Source organism: Globicephala melas, chromosome 17, assembly GCF_963455315.2.
Source record: "Globicephala melas chromosome 17, mGloMel1.2, whole genome shotgun sequence".
NCBI classification, from domain to species: domain Eukaryota; kingdom Metazoa; phylum Chordata; class Mammalia; order Artiodactyla; family Delphinidae; genus Globicephala; species Globicephala melas.
In genome coordinates, this window is record NC_083330.1 from 20,331,691 (window position 1) to 20,358,385 (window position 26,695).

Below are 26,695 nucleotides of genomic sequence, written 5' to 3' on the forward strand. Positions count from 1 at the left end.
AGGCTGTGTTCCTTTCTTAAGGCTCTTGGGAAAATGTTCTTTCCTTGTTTTTTTCAGCTTCTAGAAGTCACCCACATTCCTTGGCTCATGGGCCCCTTCCTCTATCTTCAAAGCCAGCAATGTCATGTTTCTCTGGCCCATTCTCTGTTGTCACAGGCCTCTCTGACCACAGCTGTGAAAGGTTAACCACTTTTAAGGACTTGTGTGATTAGAACGGACCCATGTCCAGGATAATCTCCCCATTTCAAGCCCCTTAACTTTAATCACACCTGGAAATTCCCTTTTGCCATGTAAGTTAACATAACAGATTCCAGGGATCAGGATTATGGATACCTTTAGGGAGTCTTTATTCCACCTATAAATGGGCCAGTTGTAACCTCTGGCCTAGATATTCTATGAAGTCATCTCTAGTCTAGGATTCTTTCTACTCCCTAGTAAAGGGCTATGGGCCTCTTCTGCTTTCTGTGTCCTGGATTTACCAAGGTGCTGTCAAACCTGTCCAAGGGAAGGTTTATGGGATTCCCCCAGACCTTCTCAGAAACCTGCAGGCACTCAGGGAAGGTGCTTGCTGCCTTTCTTTTGTACCAGGACAAGATCTGGTCTCAGGGAGCAGAGGGAAAGTTTTACTCTGGTCTCATCTAAGTGTGGTAAATGCTTAGCAACCTCAGGGCTAGGCTTTTGAAAGTTTGTTTCAAAACCAGTTTGTTTTTGCCTTGAGGCCCTGAGAGCTAAAGGCAGCAGTGGTTTGGCTGTCCTAAAGAAAGGAAGATCATCAGGTTACAGGAAATACTGCGTAGAGGGACTAGTTAAAATTCTACTATTTTATAAATTAGTTTTATTTTGCCTGTATTTTCTTAAGTGAGAGATCTGTGTGTGCTCAAGCAGACCACACTTAACTATTGCCATGAGATTGAAAAAAAGAACAATTAGCAAGCAGTGCTTTAAATTTCCATTATTTCCAAGCAACTTAATGCCCACCGACAGACGAATGGATAAAGAAGATGTGGTACATATATACAATGGGATATTACTCAGTCACAAAAAGGAACAAAATTGGGTCATTTTTAGAGTTGTGGGTGGACCTAGAGACTGTCATACAGAGTGAAGTAAGTCAGAAAGAGAAAAACAAATATTGTAGATTAACGCATATATGTGGAATCTAGAAAAATGGTACAGATGAACCAGTTTGCAAGGCAGAAATAGAGAGACAGATGTAGAGAGCAAACGTATGGACACCAAGGGGGAAAAGTTGGGGGGGGATGGTGGTGGGATGAATTAGGAGATTGGGATTGACATATTTACACTAATATGTATAAAACAGGTAACTAATAATGTACTGTATAAAAATAATAAATAAATAAAATAAAATAAAGTTCTATTATTTCAATTGAAAAAGTTGTAGTTGACATCCAGTTTTCCGTTCTGCCTTGAATAAAATGTTTAATGATATGAGCATTTCAATAATATGTGAAATTTATTTTCCCATAACTTATGCTATTATGTTAAGCTTACAGTCTTATATAGACTAATAATTTCATCACTTTCACTCCATAAAATAAGAAGATTTTAAATAAATTAATAATATAACTTCTATATTTCCCTTTAAAATTTGAAGATCTATTTGCTGGACTTTCTAATTTCCAGTTTGCTGAAAGTCAATCTGACTACAACCACTACTTTTAGGATAGTTAGTGATTAGAAAAGAAGATTCATCATTTTATTTCAAATGCAGTTACCTATGAGTATATGAAAAAGCATTCAATGTCATTAATAACCAAAAGATGCAAATTAGAATACAGGACATTTTTTCACTTGATAGAGAGTTTTCAAAAGATAATGAAATCTGTATTGTCAATTTTGTAAAACAAATTAGGAAATTATTTTGGATGTCATTATGACAATAAATGTTATAAAATTTTAAAAAGTATGTATTGGTTAGAGTTTCAAGTAGCTTCCAAAACACATAATAGCTCCAACACAGTGGAGGTTTATTTCTTGTACATGGTGCAGTGTTGGAGCAGTAAACATGTGAGCAGAGACCCTCTCTACAGTCACTGGGACACCCAAGCTAACAGAAGTTCCACCACCTTTAATATGTGACTTCCAACCTTGTCCTGGGGATCGTTGTCATTCCAAACAACCAAAAAGGGAAGAGAGTATGGAGAAGTATGCATAAGCGGTTTATATGGGTCGTTATTGCACTATCATTGGTTGAACCTCAGACTCATGGTCACATTAAGAGCAGTGGAAGGAGGGAAAGGCAGTCTGGCTGCATCTAGGAGGGAGAGGAGACCATGGATTCTGGGGAATAAATCAAATTCTCTGCTACAGTATGGATTATATTTGATCCAGCATTTCTACATTTATCCTAAGAAAAGGTAAGGTTTGTACCCAAAGATTGAGCTACAAAAATGTTTATTAAAGGAATGTTTATGATGTTGAACAATCGGATGCTCTTTGAATGTTCAGAAATAATTTGTGTACTGATTCAAAATACATGATGATGTGCGTATATATATCCATATATATGAGAAAAATAACTGACTATGGTACAAGAACAACTATAGTAACAAATGATGCTCTACATAAATATTTATTCACTCGGAAAAATATGTATGGTATATCATTAATTTTAAAGTGCTGATTATGAATAGTACGTAGAGTTTGAACAATTTTCATCATAACAGCATATACTGATGGGTGGAAAATATCCTGGAATGATATTGACCAAAGCTATCATAGTAGTTACATCTAGATGGCGGGGTCATAGGTGTTTTGATTTCCTTTCTTTTGTGTATTTGTTTCTTTTTTTCTAATTTCCCTAAAATTACTTTATATTTATTTTGTGGGTTTTTTTTTAAATAAAAATTACAGTCAACTGTATTGCACATCTTGCAATACAAAAGTTATCTCTTTCTATGGGTTATTTAAATCATTACTTAGATTTCTTTTGGAGAGTTACATAGACCACTTGAACCTGAGAATTCTATTTGTAGCTGGATACCTGTTCCCAGTCACTCTGCATTTGAGCACTACCTTGAACTATGTAAATAACTCTTCCATGTGGCAGGGGCTACATCCTCAAGATTATCTTTTTGTACAGTGGATTAAAGTACTTAAAAGTTCTTTTCAGTTGGGCTAACTTGCTCATAGCATCCAAAACAGAGTGTGTCTGCTGTAAGTAGCTGAAATGATTAGAAATCTCTCAGATTATCACCCATCCTTTGTTTTTCAATGCAGTATTGTACAACATAGTATGTCAAGAACCAAGGACACACTGGGAATGCTGTTCATGAAAGAATGAGACACTTCACTGTGACTGCTTGCTCCCAGGTACTCACAAGCTTTCTTTAATGGAACATAGCTAATTTTATAGTAAATTCTCAGCTAAATGCTTGTTGGCTCATAATTGAAGTGTCCCAGCATTTAATTTTGACTGTCTGTAAGCAAGGTGGTTTGTCAAGAGGTCTCATTTGGTAAATCAGAGCAGAGTCCTTACTTAATTTTTTCAATTGCTTCCTTAGATAAACTGCTCTACAGCACAAATACATATTTATAACTGAAAATATTAGGAATTTAAGAATCATAAGCATAGGATAGCAATAGGCACAGCAGCTTAAATAGCCATTGAGGACCTATTAATATTAAATCAGTCTCCTATCTGAAAAGAACAGTTCTCTGCTGAGTTATAAAGATCAGTAAGATGGGGCTTTGAGGAGGTGGTGTTCTTGGTAAATCTATGGGGCTTCAGGTTGCCCTCTGCACAAGGGCTCATGGCTAAGGGGCCGAGGGGGGGCTGAAATCCAGACTTCATCGGCTTCTCCAAGCTATATGCATCCTGTGTGAGGCTGTGTCTATCTCGGCACTTGAAAGAGATTAGCACAAACGCTCTATTTTGTCTCTGCTGTCCCAGCCATTATTTAAGTCTGAAGCTGTAATACACCTTATTAAGCTTCTTTTACAGTTAGAATCAAAACATTTTTTTTATTACAGTACTGAAGGTTAAGATTAACATGAACCACTTATTGACTTAACCAGGGTCTTTCTTCCTTCCTTCCTCCCTTCCTTCCTTCTTTCCTTCCTTCCTTCCTCCTTTCCTTCCTTCCTTCCTCCCTCCCTCCCTCCCTCCCTCCCTCCCTTCCTCCCTTCCTCCCTTCCTTCCTTCCTTCCTTCCTTCCTTCCTCCCTTCCTTCCTTCCTTCCTTCCTTCCTTCCTTCCTTCCTTCCTTCCTTCCTTCCTTCCTTCCTCCCTTCCCCTCTTCTTATTATATGCCAGGCATTACACTAGACTTCAGAGATTAAAAAATGAACATCAGAGACCCTGCCTTCAAGGAATTTACAATCTGGTGGTGGCATCATTTGAAAAAATGACAATTACCAGATAGTGGAAGTGTGGGCAAGGCTCGCTCATGAAAAATTGCCGTGGCCTCAGCTTGCTTCACAATGTCTAGGTGATCAGTAAAGTTCTCTGGGTCAAGCACAGGGCATGATCCTCACTGAGTTGTAAGGTTTTTGGAGCACAGTTGTTAGTAAGAAAACCCCCAGGTTTAAACATTCTCTAAATAATGTCCCCAGCCCCCTTCTCAGCCCTTTACCCTCAAGATTCTCACCTCTGTTTTATTTAGCTTGAAATTCAGCCAGTCAGCTTTCATGTGAGTCCTTAGCTCAGCCAGGCACTGAGTAAGCTCTAAAGCTACACTGTCAGAATAGATGAAAAGAAGATGTAGTACAGAGTATCATCAGGGTACTGATGATATTCCAATATTTGCATTAAGTAACCATAAATATTTTTCATCAGATTTCAAAAATTCCCTGTGCCCAACCCAATTTTCTCAGGAATACCCAAAGAAATTTGGTAGAGGTATTTTATAGAGTCAGTGGGAGAAGATGGATTGATCTCAGCTGGAAAGAAGAGTTTAAATAAAAACGATGAGCTAACATAGGTCATGTGTTTCTGGGGCATTTTTTTGTAGGTGTATATGATTCTATAAAACTGAATTTGACTAAGTCTTTGCATAGTGACTTCTAAAAACTGATATGCTTTTTTTGTGCAAAATAGAAAGAATCGCCTTTTTTCTCCCTTAGACACGAGTGTAACAAGTAAAACAGAATGTCAAAATATTCTAGTTAAAATGCACGATGTCAGAGATTCAGCTTCATTGCTATTATGTTCGCAGCAGCATGGTACCTAAGAACAATGGAACTGGAGTGAACTCTTCCAGGCCCAGTCTGCTTTATTTGAGCCCAGCACTTTCCTTTGCACTAATTTCCCTGATTGACAGCAATATTGGCAGTAGGAAGGAATTTATGGGTATCATTAATGACAAGCAGTGGAAGCTTTTAGGTATTTTTTTTTTTAAGAAGGATTATGCCTTTCGAACTAATATGGTACGAGGACCTTTAATGAGATGGGGTTCATAGAACCTAAAATGAAAATCTAACATGTACCATTATATGTGTAGGTAGAGGCAGTTTTATAACTTTCTGAAGCATTTTATCAACTGGGAGCGTGACAAAGATGAAAGGCCATCATGAGGATTTATTTTATTTTATTTTTTTTGCGGTACGCTGGCCTCTCACTGTTGTGGCCTCTCCCATTGCGGAGCACAGGCTCCGGATGCGCAGGCTCAGCGGCCATGGCTCACGGGCCTAGCAGCTCCGCAGCATGTGGGATCTCACGGACCGGGGCACGAACCCGTGTCCCCTGCATCGGCAGACGGATTCTCAACCACTGCGCCACCAGGGAAGCCCACCATCATGAGGCTTTCTTGCTCACCCTTCATCTGTGATTGGTTACTCAGTCAAAGCTCTCCTTGATGTCTGTGGTTCTGGGTCTGTGTTTAAAACCTGCACTTAATCGGATGCTTGGCAAATGAGATTGCTTTTAGAAACTAGACAGAAATGATGTGCTTAAATTCCAGGAGATGACATTAATGTTACCATAAATGGAAAATCAAATTGTCATCGTCTTAGAGGAGCAGAGAAGAAAAAAAAATCTATTTATACCAAACACATCATAAAAATAAGTTACGTCACACGAAGTATGAATTACTTGAGTCCCGAGAGAAAACCATTAAATATAGGCATATACAAAGACAGTTTTGACTATAAAAGAAATGAAATAAACTCAGGATCTGATTGGGCCATTACACTAAGGAAGAGTTGCTAAATAGACCCCCTATAATGGGAGGCTGCACATTTCTGAGATACCAAGGACATTTTAACTGCAGAAAATTTGGTGATAAAGGGAAAGAATAAGGGGATGGGAGGGAAGTTTCCAGAAACACCTTGCTAAGCACCATTTCCCATTTCCCAAGTTCAATTCTGATTACTTCTGCCATTTTAGAAGGCTCAAAGCCTGAAAATTTGACAAGGAAATAGACCAAACAATTGAACCCACATGTAAACTATTTACAGGTTTGCTAGCCCAGAGAAATGGGATGGGGAACAAACAGCAGCAACAGCAGATTCGAAATTGGCTATAAATTTCAAATAAGAAGTGTTAAGTTTCACATTGGGCATGGTATACCAGAATAAGCTTGCTTTAGAATTTATATATATATATATACATACATATATATATATATATATATTTGAAAGAAGAACACCTTTCATTAGTTCTCTCAGCTTGTTGAAGAGAAATCGTAGCAGAGAATTGATACCCATGGAAAAGACCTATTACTGGGGAAAAGCATTTATATTTCCTGCTTTATTACCATAAGTGCTTAAACTTAGCAGCTCTGCTGAAGTAAAAAGGGTTATGTTCCAAATGTACAAGTGGGGTCAGGCGTGTAGAACTCAAACACGGACTCTTTCTTTAGCCTCAGGCAGGTCCTTTAGTCTCTGTCGCTCAATTTCATCTTTCTACAAAGCTCAGTGGAAACTACACAGCCTCCCTCAACAAAATTGCCAATAGCCTAGGGATGCTCATGCCATCTTCAGGGGTCATCTGATACGGGGGGACAAAGCCAATGACTGTACACTGCCCAAAGGGATCAGGCAGTGCTTTAGGTGCTAGTCTTAACCCTACGGATATTGTCTTATTGGCCTTGGGCGTTTTGCACTCTATACTCTTGTGTGCTTGTGGAGGCAAGTTTTGACATGGTATAGCGGTTCCCCACTGAGTTACTATCAAATGTTTGAAGTTCTTTCTACATGTAAATATGCCCTGAAATTCAGCTGAGACAGTTACATTTTATTCATATTTTCACCCATTGAAATATATTTTGAGAATAAACACTGTGGTGGATAATGCACTTGATAATGGGATTAAAAAGGAAAATACATTGCCCAGTCTTCAAGGAGGTGAGGAGGAAACAGATGTAGAAATAAACATCACCATGTCATGTGATCAGAGCTAGCAGGGGTCATATGAAGAGGAATAATAACAGGAGTAACAGATTTGATCTCAGGACGTTGAAGGAAGCTGCACAGATATTTGAACTGGGTTTTGAAGAATGAGGTAGAATTCACTGTATGGGAGCTATATGATGGATGTTCTTATACAAGGTTAAAAACAGAGCAAAGTACCAGAGGAATGGAAAACATAGTGTGTTTAGAATAGTTTTTAATGTGAAATGGGGAGTGATAAAAGATGAGATCAGAAAGGTAGGATATGTCCTGAACTTAAATAGGCTTTGAATGCAATTCTATTGCAGGGTCTCAACCTATTAGCTCATCATGGAATCAATTCAGTGTCTTCCCTTCCCAAGACTTCCCCCTTGCATTTATATCATTTCCTCTGAAACATAATTTTATACCTTTCTTCTGGATCATATCTCAACACATATACATGTACTAACATTTACTCTCTTCAAATAAAAATTCTTAATGCTAGGATTTATCCTCCTCATCTCTCTGTGCTACTGTCTATAACTGACTATAGCTAAACTTACCTTCACAGATAGTTCTCAAAAGTATTATTTACTTCTTTAATAAATACTTCAGTCTTCACTAGCCATGATGGTTAATTTTGTGCCAATTTGACTAAGCCACAGGGTGTTCAGATACTTGGTCAAACATTATTCTGAGTGTGTCCAAGAGGGTTTCTGGATGAGATTAACATTTGAATGGATACACTGGGTGAAGCAGATTGCCCTTCCCTAAGGTGGGTGGGCCTCATCTAATCAGTTGAAGGACTGAATAGAACAAAAAGGCCGACCCTCCTGCTCATAAGAGATAATTCCTCCTGCCTGACTGCCTTTGAACTGAGACATCAGCTTTTTCCTGCCTTCAGATTTTAACTGAAACATTAGTCCTTCCTGGGTTTCAAGACAGCTGGCCTTGAGACACTAGAACTACACCATGGGCTCTCCTGGGTTCCAACTTGCCAATTCATCCTGAAAACCTTGGGAATTGTCACCCTTTATGATCATGTGAACAAATTTCTTATAATAAATCTCTCTTATATATTATATAAACATTAAATATAAAACTTATTGGTTCTGTTTCTCTGTATGTGTCTAATACATCAGCTAACACTCTGATTCTCAGTTTCCTTATCTTTATAATGAAGATAATAATATTATCTACCATTGGGTCTATTATGAGGAAATGGTACTACTAATATCTATGTGTGTAATATATGTGTGGAAATATTTATTTGGTGGAAATAAACATTAAATAATTGGAAGCTATTATTATTAAAAAAAAGTTTCTGCCTACACTACTGTTTGGACTTCTCTGTTCACACTCTATCATTACATCAGACATCTCTTGTGATGGGCCTCATATTTTTGGATCATCTTTCTTTCTCCAGTTATTTTTGAGCAAACAGTTTAGCACATGTGCGACTCAGCAGCACCACGTCTTACCTATACCAAATACTTCTCTCATTTTATTAGCTTTATAGAGCTATAATTGACATACATAAACTGAACTTGTTTACAGTGCATGATTTGGTAAATTTTAACACATGAATACTTCTGTAAAGCCACAACCACAATCAAAATAATGAACATATTCATCACCTCCAAAAGTTCCTCACTGCCCTTCAATTCTCCCCTCCTGCATCTCCCTGCCACCCTTCTCCAGGCTACGATTGACCTGCTTTTTGCCACTACTAATTAATTACCACTACAAATTGGAATTTTCTAGAATTTTATATAGGTGAAATCAAATTGTAGTATTTGTATCTTTCTTCTTTCTCTGAGCATACTGTTTTTGAGGTTCATCTGTGTTGTTGTAGGCATCATTAGAACATTCCTTTTTATTGCTGATTAGCATTTCATTGAATGGATATATGACAATTTGTTATATTATCTACTGATAATCATTTGGATTTTTTCCAATTTGAGGCTATTAAAGCTGCTATAAATATTCATGTTCAAGTCTTTTATGGAAATATGCTTTTATTTATCTTGGGTAAATACCTTGGAGTTAAATGGCTGTATCATATGGTAGATATAGAATTAACTTTTTAAGACCCTGCCAAACTGTTTTTGACCAGGAGTGAATGAGAGTTTCAGTTGATTCATATACCTGCCAACACTTGGTATGGTGAGTCGTTTTAATTTTAGGCATGTCAATAGGTGTGTGGTAGTAGTTTACTGAGATTTTAATTACACTTCTCTAATTATTAATGATATTGAGCATTTTTTTATGTGCTTATTTGCCATCCATATAATTTCTTTGGTGATGAGTATGCTCAAATCTTTTGCCCATTTTCTAATTGTGTCTTTTTATTTTCTTACTGAATTTTAACTTCTTTATATATTATAATACAAGTCCTTTATAAGATAAATGATATGCAAATTTATTCTCCCAGTCTATGGCTTAACTTTTCATTCTCTTAACAATGTCTTTTTGAGGAGAAGATGATTTAATTTTGATGAAGTCAATTAATCAATTTTTACTTTTTGTAAATCATCTTCCTGGTGTGATAGCTAGGAAATTATTTCCTAACCCCAAATCACTTACGAATCATTTAGGTTATCTCCTATATTTTCTTCTAGAATGTTTATAGATTTTGAATTTACAGTTGAGTATGTGATCCATTTTGAGTTAATCTTTGTATATGGTGTGAGGTATGAATTGAAGTTCTTTTTTCTTGCTTTCTTTTCCTCTTTTTAAATATAAAATATCCATTGTTCCAGCATACTATGAATGGAATATTTGTGTCTCCCCCATCCAAATTCATATATCAAAGCCTAATCTTCATTGTGATAGTATATGGGGGGCAGGGACTTTGGGAAGTAGTTAGGTTTGGATGAGGTCATGGACATGGAGCCCACATGATGGGATGGGATTGAAGCCCTTATAAGGAGATGAAGAGCACACCCTTTCTACCGTGTGAGACTACAAAAAGAAGTCAAATGTCCACAGCTCAGGGAAAGGCTCTCAGCAGAACCCGACCAAGCTGGCACTATAATCTTAGACTTCCAGTCTCCAGAACTGTGAGAAATATGAACCTGGGAATCAAAGAGTGGAATTGCAGAATATACATTTTGCCCCCTGCAATCTTGGTTTCTGTAGGATTCAAAATCCTGGATCTTGGGTAAATGGAAAAGATGCTACCACAGAGAACACAGGAAGGATTCTGCTGAACTTGAAGAGACTGCTACCAACTGGTCAGTTCAGCCTTGCTATGTGAATGAGTCAGCAGACAAAGAAAGAAGTTACTATGTTGGTGGGAATAACTGATTACCATTAGAACCTAGGATTGCTAACACGTAATGAGGACAGAAGAGAACATATGTAAAATCCAGGGAACTCACAGGAGTATTTCTTATTACTTCCATGATCAGTAATACCTCTAAATGGGCAAATCCAGCAACCACAGCCAAACAGATGCAAAGCAATTAAAGACTCAGACCCTGTAGGGATGAAAGTCTGAGTCACTACTAAAGCAAACAGCCTAGTCTTGATGAAGGGCTGGCCAAAGGTAAGGGGAATATAGAATAGGTGGGAGAGAAAGCTGTTGATAAATATAAATCACAGCCTCAGTCCCAGGTGCAGCAGTGGGAACTACAGCTTGCTCAACTAACCCTTCAGCATTGTCTTTTGTAGAAATTAACGTCAACCATTATCTTGAAGGTCCTGAATGATGCAAGGAACAGATATCAGACTTTCTTATTCCCCATCTTACATCTTTTATGTTCACTTTTAATTCCAATTATTGTTGTTAGCAACCAGATTTTTGCAAGCATAATCTAGCAATACCTCTTCTCTGCTGTACCTTGTATCTCTATTTTTCTGTTCTGACACTTCTTTGATTATACTGAGTGCAGCATATCTCAATAGTGGAGTTTATAAACACCTGGAAGTATGAAGAATGGACACCCCATGGATGACCTTTGTCTCATGACCTTTGATCAAAGATCACAAAGAATGATCTTTGTGTCCCATAGGCAGTCAGTTTTAAGGCATGTTCTACAGCTTCTCAGAAGATTCTAGGACAATTGAGTCTCCAGTGATGATGAGGTTAATGTATGCTTGTATTGACTTTCCTTCCTTCTCTGCTTCACTCTTCCCATTCCTCCACTCCTAGTTCCTGGGATCATGTCTCAAAATAAACTATTTTCACTGTAGCCTTTGTTTCAGACTCTGCTTTCTGGTGGGTTATACAAGCTCAAACAGTTGTCATGGGCATCCATGTTCCAATGGTCATTTCTCTGTCCTTATTCCACCTGTCAGAAACATTAGACTAGAGCTGACCACTCACTCTCTCTTTTGTAACACATTTTACTCTTTTCGTTTCTATGATGGACACTGACGTGGTTTTTCTCCTACCTCAGTGGCTTCATCTTATTAGTCTACCTCATTGCTGCTAAATTTTATGTTGCACCTATAAATGTTGGAGTGTTTCAGAGTTTGATCCTTGGATGTTTTTCAGTCCACTTTCTTTCCTTAAGACATCTTATCTAGTTCCCTGACTGTCACTGAGATGTCAATGAGTCCCAGTTTTGTATCTCTAATCATTATCTCTACACTGGCCTCTAGACTTTGATACATATGCAAATACATATTTGATTTCTTCCCTTGGATATCTAACAGGCTTCTCAAAATTATCTTGTACAGAGCTGATCCCTAAAACTGTTTCTGATTCAGTCTTCTCAATCAGCCATCTATTGATCAAGACTAGGAGTCATTCACCTCTTTCATTTATATTCCAAGTCTTATCCATAAACAAGTCCCAGCAATTCTACCTTCAATATATACCATTTGTCCATCCACTTCTGTCCATGATCATTGCCTAATCCGTCATGACCATATTTCACCTGAACCACTGTAATAGCCTTCTTTCTACTTGGCTTTCCAACTCCTATTCTTGCTCCTTAGAATTCAATCTCTGCACAGTAGAGAGAATGATCCCTTAAATTCATTAGTTAGAACACGTTGTTTCCAGGCTGCAGGTTCTCTGCTGCACTTAGAATAAATCTAATGACTTATCATCACCTTCAAGATTCTTGAACTGGCTGCTGTCTGACTTCATCATTTACTGTGCTCCACCTCTCATTATGCTACAGTCACACTGGCCTTGTGTCTATGAATTTACCAAGTGTATTCTTGCCTGAGGGCATCTTTACTCTCTGTTCCCTCTGCCTAGGACAAGCTGCCATAATATCTTTGCGGAGCTTGCTCCTTCTTGTTATTTGTCTCAACTCAAATATCACCTCTTCAGAGAGGTCTTCAAGTTTAGCCAAATACCCCACTCTCACGCCCACTCACTCTATATCATATTTCCCTATTTTATTTTTTATATATGTGTCATTACCCAAAATGAGCATGCTCACTTATTCATTTAATTGTTTATTGTCTCTTGCTCCCTTGGGGACGGAAGCTCCCATGAGCACTTACACTCTCTAACACTCTTCCCGGTACCTATGTGGAGTTTAATAAACACGTATTGAATTAACAAAAAAAAAAAGATTTCACTTCAAAACAAGGTTTCACTTTTTAAAAAGTCTTAAAACTACGAATCTTACTCTGCCTTACTGCTAAATATTGACTCTTTGCAATTTTGTCAATTTTACATAATCTCACCTGCAGTTTTTTTATTTAGTAATTCCTCCGTAATTCCTAAATAATGGGAATTTGTTGCAGTGATTAAAAGGGGGTATATGTACATAGCTATTCCTTATTTGCTGTCCTTATTCACAAACATGGTTCTTTTGGCCCATCATGTATAGAAAATAAACTGAAATAGTGTAATGTAGTCAGATAAATACAAATTGAAGTTAGAAGGTCAACCTTTGGTATCAGTTAATTCACTTGTAATACATTATAAAATGGGACTTGTTCTGCCTCTCTGTCAACTAAAGTTTCCAAAGGAATAAAGCAATAGAGGAAAATATCCTGACATTGCAAAAATGTCATTTGACCCCTCTATGCAAGATTTTCAAAGGTCCCCCCCAAACCCAGTTTTATGGTCTTCAGCCCACTCACTCAAGGGAATAAAATGCCTGAGTTTAAAGATACAAATGTCTTTGGAGAAAGCTGTTGCAATTTTTGGCGCTTTCCTTGCCCTCCCTCTGGGAGAGGATTGGGTGTTGCTTTTCCTTCATTTAAGCCATGAGAGAGGTGTTTCAAGCAGACCATCTAGAGAACCTGCTCAAGAATCCTGGAACTTGGGTGGCATGGTTGACCAGTATCTATAAGACAGTCTTGGTGGCAGAAAGAGTAATGACAACACTGTGAGCAAGGTGATGACAGGTGGGAGTTGTATGTGTTTCCCCTGGATTGAAGAAGGGCCCAATGGAAGAGAACAGGCCCAAAGCTTGTTTTAAAGGAAGTCCTAGAGAGCTTGCTGAGAAATGTGAGACATCCCAGCAGCAAGAAGCCTGTGTATACCACAGAGTGCAGAAGCTGAGGAGTGTATTGTATGTATCAAGCTGGGGGAGAGGCACCATCCAATGTCAAATGAGCCACTGTGAGACATTCTCCATAGAAATGATTCCTGAAGAATCAATAAAAGGAAGATTCAGCCTGAAATAACTGTAGTTAAAAATTGACTTCATGTGAGAGACTGAATACTTTCACCCTAAGATTGAGAACAAGTCAAGGATGTGTGCTATCACCACATCTATTCAACTTTGTACTGGAAGTCCTAGCCAGTGCAATGAGGCAAGAAAAATAAATAAAATATAACTTTAAAAGCATTATACTAAGTGAAAGGAGCCAGACACTAAAGGCTAGATGCTGTATAAAAAAGGTGAAACTAGAGGAACAGTTATCAGATCAGTTGCAGGGGATGTGAGTATGGGAGAGATTAGATTAGGAAGTGGCAAAAGTGAACTTTTTGGGGTGATGGGAAATTTCTATGTTCTGATGTTGTGGTAGTTACATGACTGTATGTGGTTGTGAACTTTTCTTAAGAAATTAAATAAATCTCACTTACAAAGTTAGTTGTGCCAAGAGCTGTAATAGAGATATGGAAAATGGGTGGGGAAAACATAGACAAGGGAAATATAATCTTCAATAGGGTGGTGGAACGCTTTGAGATAAATACATGGTCTACATTTATCATCCCACATGACAATGAGCATCAAGTGGCCAAGTACTAAGAAATCTGAGCTTCTAAGGTTGAATGGAATATTGGATTATGTTATACAAATGCATCATTGCACCCGTGTTCCTGCCAGTTGAATATATGCTCCCTGAAAGCAGAGATTTGGTCTCATTTATGATATTATCCCTTGTGCTTAGCACAATGTTTGGAAATTCACTGGCACCATAAATGCTTCTTGACTGATGGACTGAGCATCTTGTGGGAAATCACTTTTAAGTCCCCAGATACCAATCAGAAGATTACTCTTCTCAAAAAGTAGAAGAGTAGAATTTAAAGCATTTTGCCTATTTCCAACACCAAAATGTTTACTGTTCTTCAATTATATTCACCCAGTCTCCCCCAGAGGCAGATCCACACATTTTCTCCTGGAAGCACGTTGGTCTCCCAAGCGTGGATAAGTACCCATCAGGTATGTTCTTCCTAATTTGGTGCTTCTTACATTGTATGAACACATATTTATCTTCCCCTCTACCCGGATTATAGTCTATGTGACCAGGATCCAAGTCTGTATTATTCATCTTTGTATCACAGAACTGAATACCAAGTCTCACTCGTACTGAATATGCTATAAATATGCATTGAAAAAAAATGAATACTTATAAACTTTAATTTTCCTTACATCAACAATTAAGTGAAAGGGCTAAGAAAACAGAATCTTAGTAGAGCTAAAAACATGTATCCTGCTTAAGAATTTCCTTAATCAGCACCCACTAGGGTCTGAACCTATTTTTATTTTTGTACCAGTTAAGTATAAAGTTAAGTAAGGAATAAGGCCAGATGGAGAATACAATATATTCTTGTGGATTTGTTTTAACCTCCCACTAGGAAACTAATAAGTTGAAGCAGGGACAGTGGTAGTAAGGAAAGAATAAAATATTCTCTGAACAATGGCTCTACTTAAATATTTCCTTAATAAATGCCACAGCAATTTGGGAATTCATTAAAGGGAAGAACACTCTTTTCTATATGTTACCTGCAGCTTCAGCAAGAGGAGAGATAATTAAGAGGTTCTTTGAACGGAGCCCAACTTTCTCAGCAGCAGACTAATAGCTATGATTTTCTTAAAAAGGACTTTCCTAATAACCTATAAGCTTTCCTAATCCCTGATTCATGCCTGTTTTCTGTCTATGAATAAAAATAGAATAGTTCTGGAACCCAACCCGATAGCACTTAAAATTTAGAATCTCCTTTAAAAGAGAAGACAGATTGGCTCATAAGTATCTTCCCTTGCTGAATATTTTCCTTCTTGTCCCCTATTTCTCACCTTTTGCAGGGCTCCAATTCCAGATAGCAATTTTTAGCAGTACACATTCATAATATTTACCTTAAAATTGGGGTGCATTCTAAAGAAGTTGATTAATTTAGTTAAAAATTTTGATTGTGGTGGTGGTTGCACTACTCTGCTTATTTACCAAATGTCATCAAAATGATGACTGAAAGAGGTGAATTTTGTTTTACGGAGGTTATATTTTTGTTATAACTCAATCAACTGTGAAAGAATTGTTTTGGGATTTTGCTATAAATTGTGTAGAGTGCAGAATTGAAATCTAGGGTTATCTTACACAGATGTAGGTGTAGGTAGATGATAGATGATAGATATATAGCTAGAGATAGATAAACCTTTTGTTGTTTTCTCCATAGAAATGTTTATTTCTGGATATTCTGTATTTTGCTTATTATTTTATATGGATTTTCTTTTCCATTTATTTATTAGGAGCTAAATTTCAGCTTTTTTTTTTATCAAGGAACTTAGATTGTAGTTGTCATAGGTATGTAAGAAAGCTATTGTATTCATTACATGACCAATTTAATGAAATCACTTATTAGTTCCAATGATTTTTCAGGTGGTTCTCTTGAGTTTTTTTCCATGTGGGTAAATCACATTATTTGAAGATTTAAAAAATTGTTTCTCTCTTTTCCAGTATTATAAGACCTCATTTCATTTTTGATTGCATTACTTAGCATTTCCAGAAAGATGTTAAGTACTAACAATGAACTGAGTACCTCTGCCCCATTCTTAACTCTAAATGAAATTACTTCCTATTCCAACATTAAGCATGATGACAGTTAGTTAAGATACCATACATATTTATATCAAGTTAAGAAATTATTCTCCTATTCCTTTTTTGCTAAGAGTTTTCTTAAAAGGAGTATTATTAAAAATTATCAATTGCTTTTAGATCATCTATCAAAATGATCTTTGATTTTGCTCCTTTGACCTATTAGGATAATTAATTGTATTGATTCTTAATATTAAATTATACTTGGACTCTCTTTTTCACATACTGCTGGGTTTATTTGCTATTATTTCATTTAGGATGTGCATCTATCTTCAGAAGAGAAATGTTCTTTTTTGTCACTATCTTTTGTTGGATTGTGTTAATAGGGTAATTTCTTTGCGTAGTTATAACATAACATAACTGTTATGTTATAAATTGAGAATTTTCCACTTTTCTCTCTTCTATGGAACAGATAAAAGCAATGAGATTTACCATTTTCTTGGAAGTTTTGAATAATTTGTCTATAAAAGAGTGAATCATGTACCTTTTGAAGAAAATTCTTTTACAGAATTTTAAATTTCATGTTTATTGATCGACAAGATTTTTTTCTCCTTAACTCAGTTTTGGAAATTTATCATCTCCATGAACATCATAAATTTCATCAAGATATTAAAAATTATATGATATTCCCATATATGTAAAAAATCTTACCTACAACTTTGGTTATATCATCTCTTTTTTCATGATGTTTTATCAGTTTCCTCTCAATCTTGTTCATTCTCTGTGTGTGTGTCTCTCTCATTGTCAAGCCTTGTCAGATGTTTTTCTCTTTGCCTTTGAAAAAAGGAAAAAAACAGACAAGCTCTTGGACTTATTCATTTTATTTTTTTGTTTTCTGTTTCATTTCTACTCATATCTGTAAAGTTATATTTCCCTCCAAATGTGTTTCTGTGTGGTCTAGGATTTGTAGCAAAGGCTGTTAGTTGCCTACACAATATTCAAGCTCATCTTTTTAGCTAAATAACAGAATCCTGATATTAATTTGGGTAGCAATACATGTTGTCTGAAAACTACATTTTTCAGTCTCCTTTGAAGTTAGGTGTGACCACGTTCTTAAAACCTGGCCAATGAAATGTAAATGGAAGGTAGTGGGTGGTACTTCCAGACAGGCTTTTTTTTTTTTTTTTTTGCAGTACGCCGGCCTCTCACTGTTGTGGCCTCTCCTGTTGTGGAGCACAGGCTCCGGACACGCAGGCTCAGCGGCCATGGCTCACGGGCCCAGGCGCTCCACGGCATGCGGGATCCTCCCAGACCGGGGCACGAACCCGTGTCCCCTGCATCAGCAGGTGGACTCTCAACCACTGTGTCACCAGGGAAGCCCCAGAGACAGGCTTTTTAAGGGAGTTGACTTTGCTGTCCCTAATTTCTCTTGCTGGAAGGTGGATGTTATGGTCAGAGATCCAGTAGCCACCTTGTCACTTTGAGAATGAAATCAGTGTTCAAAAGATTGTAAAGCAGAGGGATAGCAGAAGGAGCTTGAGTCTTTAGTATCATGTGAGACTCCCAAACCAGCCTTGGAATGCTTACCTCTGGAATTTTTTCAAATGAAGGAGAAATAAACTCACCACTATCATCCTATTCTCATCATAATCTATTCTCAACATAAGAGCCATGCTTACTCCTTTAAGGGAAAATCAGATTATGGTCCTCCCTTTATCCTAGACATTATTATTTGTCTTGAATTCTATGTTGTTGATTATTGATATTGGCTTTCTTGGTTTGTTTGATACCTTAGTTAGTAATATCTTTGACTATGCCTTAATTGTTAGCGTTCTTCTGTCATTTAGTTTTAGGTACAACTTGTAAATTTATTATAAAATTTAACTTTTTGTTTCAATTCACTGTTTAAAAATAGTGACTTTAACTGAATACTTATTATGTGCATTGTGCCATGTATTGTGGAAAGTACTGTTTTATTAATACTTATAATGATCTTATGTGATATTTTGTTCAATATTTTTCTTATCTTTTGCTTTGCTCAAGTTGTCCTTTAATCTCGGTAATGAGATTCATCTCCTGAGGGTCTGGACTAATAGAGATAGTCAGAGATTCTCTGGAATAGCAGGATTAGTCCTTTTTAGACCAGAATAGCTTGAAACAATAACATTGTTGTCAAGATGTTTACTATTTCATGTAAGAAAAGCCAATGAGCCATTCAAGTCTTGTAAAGTGAAGTATAAGCAAACTGTGAGTGGAAGCCTCAAATTATTATCTAATATGTGAACCAGAGATTTAAGGTCAATAAACACTAACTATTAAAATCTGTCTTTTTCTGCAATAGATGTGCCACAGATAATGAAACTAGTGTAGCTTCTAGATTTTTCCCTTTTTTAAAACTTCTTGTAATAAAGGCTAGTCTCACACTGACTCAGTGAGTCCCTAGCCAAAATGTTAAAATGTAGGGCCATGAGTTCCCTGGCTCCACATTTAAGGACCTGAAAATATGAGAAAAAAAGTACATAAAAGGCATAAAGAGCAGATAGAACAGATTCTTGGAGATTGAATTTTTAAAATCCTATTGTTTTTGCAAATAGGCACTTACTCACCAGACATAGGTGATTATCAATTTCTGCCAGGAATGTGGTAATAAATGCCGACTTCACTTGTCACTGATCTGCTTTGGGGACAGAGAACTGTTAACCTTGAAAGCAAATGCACACCATTTACATTCTTACATAAATCTAATTAAGAATTACCAAGGAGAAGAAAAGTTTCAGCCCCACTCAAAAAACATATATAATGTTACTCTCAATCTTTTTCATCAACAGAATATTTTGCAAAGCATTATGTCATTTTGCTTTAGAGATTTCAAATAGGTATCTTCTTTTGCATATAATTTTGCTATTGGAGGAAGGAGTAAGAAAAAAATTATAAATAGAGGAGAAAACTTACATTAAGATCAGTGTTTAAAAATTGTGAAAGGAGATTAAGGTGACAAGAGAATATTTTAAGTAGATGTTATTAATTTCAAAGTGGTGTATTTCCTTAGATTTAGCTTGACATGTAGTTAGTGACCCCACAGTTAGAAAATTCCCATTTATCTGAAAAAATGACAGAATGGAAAGTGTACAAACTAACCTATTTAACCTTAAAACCACTTTGTTATTGAAAATGTTAAAAACGATCACCTTTCAGACTTATTTTGGAATGGAATTGACATAGAATGAAGTTTATGACTTTTGGAAAATTAATCTTGCTAGATTTTCTTTATGTTTTTAGCTTATGATGGTCTCAGATTTTGGTGACAGTCACATTAAAAAAATCATTACAGAAGTCTGCTTTTTGCTTATAAACAAAACAAAGAGAAAGATATTACTATGACCTTATCTTAATTCTCTTATGAATAGGATGAAACATATTATAACTTTTCTTTTGGAAATAATTATCATAAACCATAGCCCAAGAAGTTTTAAATTAAGTTTAAAAGCATTAAATGAATACAAATAACTCCAGATTTAAAAGACAACGTTTTTCCACAGGAAGAAAATAATGGCTGTCAAAGAGTCACCAACATTCAATTCAAGCATCATCTCATAAATACAGTGTCCCAAGATGCTGGGGGACTTATAAATATAAATAAGATATGCTCTCTATCTTCAAGGAACTTTCAGTGGAGGTGACATGCAGAGCCAAAACATGTATAAATCAAGGCAGAAAAAAATTCCCAGACTCCTTTGCAGGGACATCCCCTTCCATGCGAGCTCCCTCCCCTGCACATACAAACTCACACCTTAAAGGTTTTTCTCTGTTGATGTTCTTCAAGGATGGGTCTTTGGCTCTTATCCCCTCTAATGTTCTATATTTTCTAAGAAGTTTCTAGGCCAATGAGCCTCAAATATACAGCAACACAGACTTCTCCTTGGATCTTAAGTGAACCTTAAACACAAGTTTCCCCAAAGTGAAAGGATCTTCTCCCCAAGAACTGATTTTCTTCCAGTGTTCCCTGTCTTGGTGAATGGCACCACCACTCATTATACACAACCCTGAAACACTGCCATCCCCCTCTCTCTCACTCTCCATTTCAAACCATCACTAAGTCTAGATGATTTTATGATCTCAGTATTTCTCAAATCTGTACACTTCTCTTTACCACCACTGACATCCCCATCACCCAAGCCACCAGTTCATACCTGAACTACTGCAATAGTCTTGTAACTGGCTACTCTGCAGCCACTTTTGTTATCCTCAGATAATTTCCCTGCTACAACAAGAGGGTTCTTTACAAGACCATGTCACCCACTTAAAACTCAGAGGTTTTCCATTTTTCTTAGAATAAAGACAAAATCTGGACACTTCCTATCACAACAGATACTCTTACCTCATTCAGCCCTTGCTTTATGTATTCCAAGTATCTCTGACTTTCTTTCATTTTTTTGAATAAGCCAAAGTCACTCCCACCATGAAGATTTTGCATTCTCAGCTCCCTCTACCTTTTCTCCTTTTCATCTAGTTGACTCCTATTAGTCCTTGAAATCTCAGTTTGCCTGTCAATTCCTCAGAAAAGCTTATCCCAACTACCCAGGAAAACCCTAGTTATACATTCTCAAAAAACACTTTGTTTTCTTGCAGAGCTCTTTTCCTAGTTCACAACAGTTTATCCTTATATCTTAGGGCCATTATTTAATTAATAGCTGTCTTCCCTAGTAGTCTAAGCTTTGTGAGGGCAAAAACTCTTACAGGACAGAGCAGAGTGCCAAGTTCATGGTAAGTTCTCAGTAAACATTGTTGAATGAATGGATGGATGGAGGAATGAAAGAAACGATGGATAGATGAGCAGAGAAATTATCAAGGCAAATTAAAGGTAAAGGGAGAATTTATTTAATTCTCAAAGTAAGGTAGGATAGGTTTCTTGAGGGCATAGCTTTTGAGCTGAACCTCATAGACTAAGAAAACGGGGAAAGTTCGTCTAGGTTAACGGGAGAAAAGTTTTTTTTAAAGTAAGAAGATATAGAAGTTTTTAGATACTGTTGGCATGGTAAGTTAGCAAATGTGGCCAGAGTAGGAATTTGTGAGGCATTATATATACAAAGGGCATATAATGACGTACTAAGAATCTTATTTAGTAGACAGTGAGACACCAGTGAAGATTTGGAGGAGGAATGCATCATATTTAACCTGTTGAAAGATAAGTTGAATTTAAAGGATGGACTAGAGAGTCAAGAGATTGGAAAGAGAAATAGTAGTTGAGAGGCTACTCAGGAAAGAGAACGGAGGTCTCAGCTTGGACTGTGGAAGTAGTGTTGGAAAGGAGAAAAGGGCTAGATATATTTCAGAGAATGAACCAATAGTATCAATAGTACTGGGTGACCATTCAAATGAGAGGAGGAAGAAGGTGATGAGATTCAAGATGCTTTGATTTCTCTGCCCATAGGCCCATGGGAGGAGGACCAGAATTAGAAAGAATAACGTTGGTGAAATAAGTTCAGACTAGAAAAAAAAATTGTATAAACCAGTATAATATCATTATAAAGATTATTGTCAGAGAATAATTGCAGTCCTACCCTTGGACCCTGGAGAGGAGACCTTGCCCAAGGACCCACAATTTAGAGGGCTCTACCCTGGTCCTGGTCTGGATATGTTTCCCTGTGGGATGAGGAATCCACAGATCTAAGAGGGTTGTGCCCTGGAGTCCACTACTCATTGCTAAATCAGCTCTGGGTTCCTGAGACCCTAGAAACCATGCCCAAATGGCCCCCAATCCACTTCTGGAATAGGTGCAGTCTTCCTCATTAGGTCCATCTTCCGATGTGCTCCCTCAGGCTTAAGAGATGCTCAAAGTATAGCTGTCTGTAAGTGTATGGATGCAGCCTGCACCTGAGGTATGGGGTTCTATACATGAGGCCCCACATGGTATTGGATAGAGCCAGGCAGTGGAGAAAAAGAGAGAGGGCAGGACTGGAATGGTTCTCACCTTTAGTTATGTTCTTGGGAGGAATTCCCAGAACTCTGAAAGAAGTTTAAATTTGAACCTGGCCTTTCAGGTTTTTATGGAGGCATATTTGCCAGAGTAGAAGAATCAACTATATTGAACTGTTAAAATATCAGACATCTAAAATGTCTATACTGTTGGTGGGAATGTAAATTGGTACAGCCACTGTTTTAAAAAACTAAAAATAGAGCTACCATATGATCCAGCAATCCCACTCCTGGGCATATATCCAGAGCAAAACATGGTTCAAAAGTGTACATGCACCCCAATGTTCATTGCAGCACTGTTTACAATAGCCAAGACATGAAAGCATCCTAAATGTCTATCAACAGATGAATGGATAAAGAAGATGTGGTACATATATACAATGGAATATTACTCAGCCATTACAAAGACTAAAATAATGCCATTTGCAGCACTATGGATGGACATGGAGATTATCATACTAAGTGAATTAAGTCAGACAAAGACAAATATCGTATGATATTGCTTAGATGCAGAATCTTAAAAAAAAATGATACAAATGAACTTATTTACAAAACAGAAACAGACTTACAGAATGAACTTATGGTTACTACGGGGGAAGGGGGGGAAGGATAGATTGGGAGTTTTGGGGACTAACATGCACACACTGCTATATTTAAAATAGATAAACAACAATGACCTACTGTAATAAATAAATAAAAATCAGCCATCTGTTAAGATATCAGGCTTGGAGATACAGACTCAAGAGCCATCAGCATCACTGACACCACGGATATGGAGGAAGCCGCCTCTGGACCAAGTGCAGGCTCAGAAGTCATTATGAAGGGTTGGATGTGGGATAGGCAGAAAGAATGGAGCCAGCGAATGAGACTTGGAGCAGTCCTAAATGTAGAAGGCTGCTCAGATGAGCAGTCAGAAAGGTAGACATTCATGAAAACCAAGGGGGAATTTCAAAAATAGCAGGATTATTAATAGTATCTTTTTATAGATAGGTCAAGCTGGATGAGAACTGAAAAGTGACCAATAGATTCTAAATGACCTTTTAAATAATTGTTGCAATGATATTTTATGGGCAGTAATAAGATCCTAAGGGATTAAGAAGGAAATGAGATGTGAGAAAAAAAAGGGTCATAAGTAATGAACATTTTCTTGAAAAATTTAGTAGTGAAGGGAATAAAAGAGAAGAATGGGGAAGTTTTTATTAGGATTGGAGACAATCAGACTTGTAACCAATGGTATAGAAGCCATGGAAGGTGCAAGGGAGGGTAGGTAATTGATGGAACAAGCATAGCACACTTGGGAAGTAGCAGTGTTCATAAAGTGGGTTAAAGGGGGTACCAGAGTTAATCTAAAAATTAGTGGCTGCCATTATAAGTAAGTTTGGAAAGGAATAAGTGATAGCAACTGAGAGAGTTTGCATCTGGTGGTCTTCCTTTTTTCTGTGATGTACAGAGCATGTTAGAGTGCTGTTATGTGGGCAGTTTAAAAAGAGCAGAAAACTTCTGAAGTAATCACTGTTGGAAAAAGAATAGTAAGTTAACTAATTCAATGAATTAGTGAGCAGCGTTGGACTAGTAAAGGCTGCTCTATACACTTGTCACCAAATAAAGCAGGTTTGGTCATGTCTCTCCTTGACAGCTTCATTTAGAAAGTCAGGAAATTCAAAAATAGAAAGTGGATTTTAGGTTTTCCATGTTTATTTATTCAACTATCTAATATTTATGGTTTTGCCTAATTAGCTGATTTAGACAAGCATGGAACCTATATTTGGGGAACTAACTGCACAGTGGAATTAGAATAAGGTAAGTAGTCAATAAAATTTTGAATACTTGTGAATGAATAGTTGAACCTTTTCTTGGGGATCTGACTTGGTAGGAAGGAAAGTGAAACCAGATTGTAAACTCTGAGATCAGGAACAACTGTAATGTTTTTCTGTAAAATCTGCATTGAATAGGTTTTAAATAAACCCTTGATCAAGAAATGAATGAATGAATTTGGTCTTACAAAAATTAATGAGTTGGGCATAAATGAATGGTTATAGAGAGAAGTTAGACCTGGAAGTCTGGATGAAATTAAAGAGTAGATTTAATGATAGTGCAAGATTGACAATGAGAAGCTCAAAATAAGGATCAGAGGGAAAATTTAGAGTTTGGCATTTAGGGACTAAAGAATTCCAAATAATGGAAGTGCTATTGTGTGGCTCTGTTAAAACCAAATGAGGGTAAAATGTGTTGGATTTGGTCCAGGAACTGTGATATCTGAGTATTGGGTGGTTGTTCTTACCCAATGAGGTAAGGCAGGTCTCGAGGGAATCTGGTGCAGGTTTCAAGAACGCTGAACATGAAGGGGAGCTTCCTGAAGTTAAGAAAAATTCTGGTAAAAAAAAATAGTAGAGTCATATAGGCAAAAAAAGTAGGAAGGGAAATTAAACGAGGGTGGACACACAAAGACAAAGTGGCAGTGAGAAAGGAAAGGAGGTGGATCTTGATCGTATCTCCTGGTTCTGAAATATTATAAATTTAGGACAATGATCCACTTTCATTTAAGAGAGTTACCGGGAAAGCTAGTTCATCTGAAGAAATCCAGTTCTCCACTGCAGTGGAGGTGCCATGAGAGACAAAATAATGGCCCTCGTATGTTCTCATTTTTATCCCCAAACCTGTGAATATATTACCCTACAAGGCAAAAGGGATTTTACAGAAGTGATTGAGCGTAAGGATTTTAAGACAGAAAAATTATTCTAGGTTATCTCTGTGCAGTCAATCTAATCACATGTGGCCTTAAAAGTTGAGAACCTCTTCTGGCTTTAGTGAGTGAGAGGTGGCAGTGTGAGAATGATCCTGACACTTTGCTGCTGGTTCAGGGACCACAGGCAAGCATTGGAGAGAGGTTTTTCTCTAGGAGCTAACGGGTCCCCCCTGCTGACAGTAAGGAAACAGAGATCTTGAAACCGAGCAGGACCCTCTGGAGCTCCTGGGCGCAAAAGCCTTTCTGTGTCCCCTGTCTTTTCTTTCCTTTTTTTTTTTGAGATTCCAGGTTTGTTGCTATGAATTCTTTTTTTTAACATCTTTATTGGAGTGTAAGGAAATAGGCTTCATTCAGCATCCATGACCCTCCCTGAGTTCCAAAGAGCAGGTTCAAACAGTTGCTAATCAGGGAAGGGAGGGGATGCAGAGACAGGGGAAGAGCAGTCAAGAAACAATAGTGCAGCCTTGGAGCAGGGTCCTGGTTCTCCCTCAAGGGATATACATAACAATATCTTTGAGCTGTTTTGCAGATACTGAAATCCCTACCAGGTGGAGAGGTGAACTGTATGCTGCCCACAAGCAAGTAGACCACAGACCGCTTGGAACCAGAAGGTTGATGATGCCAACTCCCACTTACCTCAGCACCAAACGAATGTCCATGAGCTGATCACGCCCTCCTCTTTGAACCATTACTATAAAACTGCTCACTACCACCTCCAGGTGGGGACACAGTTTTGAGGGCATTACCTCTGTGGTACCCTTTGCCTGGCAAAGCAATAAAGCTATTCTTTTCTATTTCACCCAAAACTCTGTCTCCAAGATTCAATTCTGTACCTGTATTCTGAGGCTGAATTTTGGCATCAATATCAGTTCTACAACTGCATAGAGTCATCCCTTGGTATCCCTAGGGCATTGGTTCCAGCACTTTGATTTTGCCCTGGTGAGACCCATCCTGGACTTCTGATCTATAGAACTGTGAGATAATAGACTTATGTATGTTGTTTAGGCCACTAAGTTTGTGATCATTTGTTACAACAGCAATTAAAAAAAAAAAAAAAAAACAAATTCAGGGGCCATTATCGAAATAGAGATTTTATAGTAATTTTCTGACAAAAAAGTGGGGATTTTAGAGAAAACATATAAAATATTTAGAAGGATATTGATAAAGACTTCTCAGGTTTCCAAAAATGCATGGATAATTTATTTTTCAAAGGTCACACTCTTTCACAAAATTACACAGGGGTGAAGGATCTCATATTACATGCTTTAAAATAGAAATTATGTAATAAAATATGAAATGTCAGTTTGACAATTAGTCCTAAAAATGTTTTTATAAGCTAAAATGAATAATATTTTATATCAAAAACCCACCACAAATGACTACTTTTTGTAATTAAAGAAAAACTTTTTTTTTAATGAAATGGGGTGAATATCCATTGCAGAATATACAGTTTGTTCCCTATAAT

The 26,695-nt window shown here is 37.2% G+C and overlaps 1 long non-coding RNA gene across 1 annotated transcript; it reads right to left on the reverse strand.

The window, feature by feature from the left end:
* LOC115854913 (uncharacterized) lies at window positions 1–25,152 on the reverse strand. The gene is made up of 4 exons (XR_004040166.2): window positions 24,766–25,152; window positions 19,115–19,182; window positions 17,220–17,342; window positions 1–172 (listed from the first exon to the last, which is right to left on the reverse strand). It is a non-coding gene; the product is annotated as an uncharacterized lncRNA (long non-coding RNA).
* Window positions 25,153–26,695: the final 1,543 nt, after the last annotated feature.